This window comes from Limulus polyphemus, unplaced genomic scaffold (assembly GCF_000517525.1).
Source record: "Limulus polyphemus unplaced genomic scaffold, Limulus_polyphemus-2.1.2 Scaffold328, whole genome shotgun sequence".
In the NCBI taxonomy this organism is placed as follows: domain Eukaryota; kingdom Metazoa; phylum Arthropoda; class Merostomata; order Xiphosura; family Limulidae; genus Limulus; species Limulus polyphemus.
Genome location: NW_013665938.1, coordinates 448,766 through 451,981, shown reverse-complemented (window position 1 = coordinate 451,981; position 3,216 = coordinate 448,766). Strand labels below are relative to the sequence as shown.

The window sequence follows — 3,216 nt, the reverse complement described above, 5'->3', positions numbered from 1 at the left end:
GCATTACATGCCGAATATGTGTCTCGTCATGTGCCATCACTATAAGGGATTAGAGTACACTAAACTTTACACATTATACAGACTACACTACTATGACGTTTAGACAGTTCGTTTAACTATTACACGCGATGCGAGTTTTTTTGAGGGTGGTTAATGAAAGTGTTCCAAAATGTGACATTAATTTCTTGACAACATAATACATCAGGTCTGCAGTACCACAAAACATGCTAATAAATCACATGAATTTAACCATTGCATTTTCCTCAAATTTATAAAATACTAAATAATTTTTTTCAATAATAAAGTACTCACTTTATAAGGTTAGAGGTGATAATTGTGAAAACTTCAATGTGTAGTAATTTAAAAAACAAAAAGTTACTGGTTTAAAAACCAATTTTCACTGAATATGTGGTAAATCTAAACTTGATTGAATGTTTTTAAAACTTATATAATGAATACAAAAATGTAAAATTTAACTGATAAGCTTTTATTCAAATTTCATATTGTTAACAAAGCATTACAAATATTAGTCAATCAAGATACTGTTCTGCTTCTGAACAGACTACCATACAGGAAGCTTTAATCAAAACCAACACAATACTAATCTAAAGTTAAAAGTTTTGGTTAACAGGTTATAGTATGTTTTAAAAACATTTAACTAGTTACTCAATTAAATTATATACGATTTTTATATTAAAGAAGGAAGCTTTGAGGCAGATATAATTTTCTTGAGTAAAAAAACATTCTTAAAAGTAAACTGGGATTTCTGAACAAGTTTAAAAAAAACTACATTTCTGTAAATATTACATTATATATGAAAGCAAACATAGATTTACCAGAGGGAAATTTTGCTTTTCTAATCTGTTACATTTTATAACGAATTTACTTATCTAGATGAGGGAAAGACTGTTAATTGATTTGGTGTACTTAGGTTTTTAAAATGTATTTGAAAAGATACCACAAAAAATATTAGCTAAAAAAAATGTCACATCATGGGAGGAGAGGGGGGGTATACTAGTTAATTAGACAGTGGAATGTGAGAAAGCAAAAGATTATTATTTAGCCTATTACAACCAGTGAGCTACTTTCAGGTGTTTGCATACTTGCATATCAAATTTCAAAATTTAAGTAAAAATAATAATTCCAATCCTATTTCAGCAATTATTTGCTTCAGTAATGTTTTATAATTGCTATTTTGTAATACTTATTTAGTGTAAACTGTAATTCACAAACAAAACAATGTTCAAACCTACATTTCTCCACAAATCCAGGGAGTCTTGCCTGTAACTTGTGTAAGTGTAAACAACACACTTATGGGTTGTTGTTTTTTTTAATAAAATTTCTTTTCATCCCTATTTATTTTTGTATTTGCTAATAAACCCTCATTCCTTAAGAATACAGTTAACTAAGGTAAGATTCTCTTGTGGTTTTCCTTTTCTGTCTGAAGATTTATTATTAAAAGCCTCTTGTTCACATCATATGCTGGGAGTGTAAGGTCATAAAAGGGTGGGAATAATTACTAATACAAAACAGTCTTGAAAATAGCGACAGGCAGATTAAACACCATTGGATAAAGATGGTATCAACAATTTACACCAAAGTAGAGTGAGTAAATTACTAAAGTGAACTAATAATTTATGGTTTTATGTGAAATTTAGAAGACTCAAGAAGAAATTACACGTTTGGGAATTTTTCCATAGCTTATTTATATAGACATTCCCTTCACTCCTTTGTGTGTGTTAAATTATATTCGTTTAAAAATTATTGCAATTTTCTACAATGAAAAGCCATATAAATTCTAATAAGCCTTAATACTATTATTATTATAAGTATTAATATTAGATTTATCGTTTACTTACGACGTTACGTTTTATTTTTAGACAATACGGTAGAAACAGCAAACTATACCGATGACTCAAATCCTTATTTACTTTATTGAACATTATGATTAAATCTGTCATATCAAAACAACACATACAAAATAAAGAACTTATAATTTATTTAAAACAAGCATATATATTAGATATAAATTTATTTTGACCAAGAATATTGTTAACAAAAACACTATTACTTAGCTTGACCTGACACCATTTTAACAGATCATATCCTAGGTCACCATAATTTTATTTCAGTTTATGCTTTTTTTACGATTTATAGCTGCGAGTGGTTACTATCACAATAAGCAAAATATAGTTTAAAAATGTTAAAAAATCAATCAATTTCAAACTTACTGGATATATATTAAATGAAATTTCCTGATCAATAATAAAAAAAGTAAATTCTAAGACAAATTATTTGTGTGTTTTTCAAAAAACGTGTCTCAAAAAACAAAATTTTGAAAATGACAGACAAACTATCAAATTATATTAATCTATTTAAACCAAAACTAAATACTATTTACTAAAGTTTGTGTCAAGATTTATGAGCTTGGTTAAATATTTACATTTTGAGAAAGCAAAAAATAAAACAAAATAAAGGAATATCAGTTATACCCCCTCACCTCCAGTCCAGAAAGGGTTAATGAAGTCCAGTCACAAACATTGGACCTTTTGTATTATTGGAGGAATTCGGGTCAGTTTTTGGCCATTTGCTGTTTTTTATTTAAATTAATGATATTGCTAGGAGCATAATTAATAAACTAGGGGAAAAACTCGTGCTTCGCGTACAAAACATTTTTTTTTTTTTGGTTATAGTATTTTGTATTTGAATGTACACAAGTTATAAATTGCAAAGACTGCTGCGTATTTAAAGTAATCAAAACAGTTAAGTGACTATTGATGTATGAAGTTAGACACGCAAAGTCCTGAACGAATCTGATGACCTTGCGGGGTGTCTCAATGACTACGAGGTTAAACCTATTTCACAACACATGATACTCACCAAACACCTCTCGTATAAAAGGAACTTTGAGCCGAATGTCCTAATCAAAAATAGCAAACCGATCGTCTTATCTAGTAATATACACCAAATATAACGACGCATTCAAAACCTGGGTATTGGGAGCAAGTATTAAAACTTAACAGGGTGACGGTACTGGGACTCTAAGTGACTTTAAGCAAATGAAAAAATTCATACACAAAACTTCTATCTGGGATGGGGCTCTGAGGGATGATAGATCTATTCCCCAAATAACTTTCTTTTTGCAATGCATAATACTATCTACACCCACCTCTCCCTTACGCATATGGTGACGTTGTCTGTACTTCACTACTCTAA

General features: G+C 29.3%; 1 long non-coding RNA gene across 4 annotated transcripts in view; it reads right to left on the bottom strand.

Moving 5' to 3' along the window:
- Nucleotides 1-2,849, bottom strand: part of LOC111085315 — a 17,582-nt gene extending 14,733 nt beyond the window's left edge. For 3 of the 4 annotated variants that reach the window (XR_002610156.1, XR_002610158.1, XR_002610159.1), the window contains exon 1: nt 2,501-2,849. This is a non-coding gene — a long non-coding RNA (uncharacterized LOC111085315). The remainder of the gene's footprint in view (nt 1-2,500) is intronic. The other variant, XR_002610157.1, reaches the window with a different exon arrangement.
- Between the last annotated feature and the right edge of the window lie 367 nt (nt 2,850-3,216).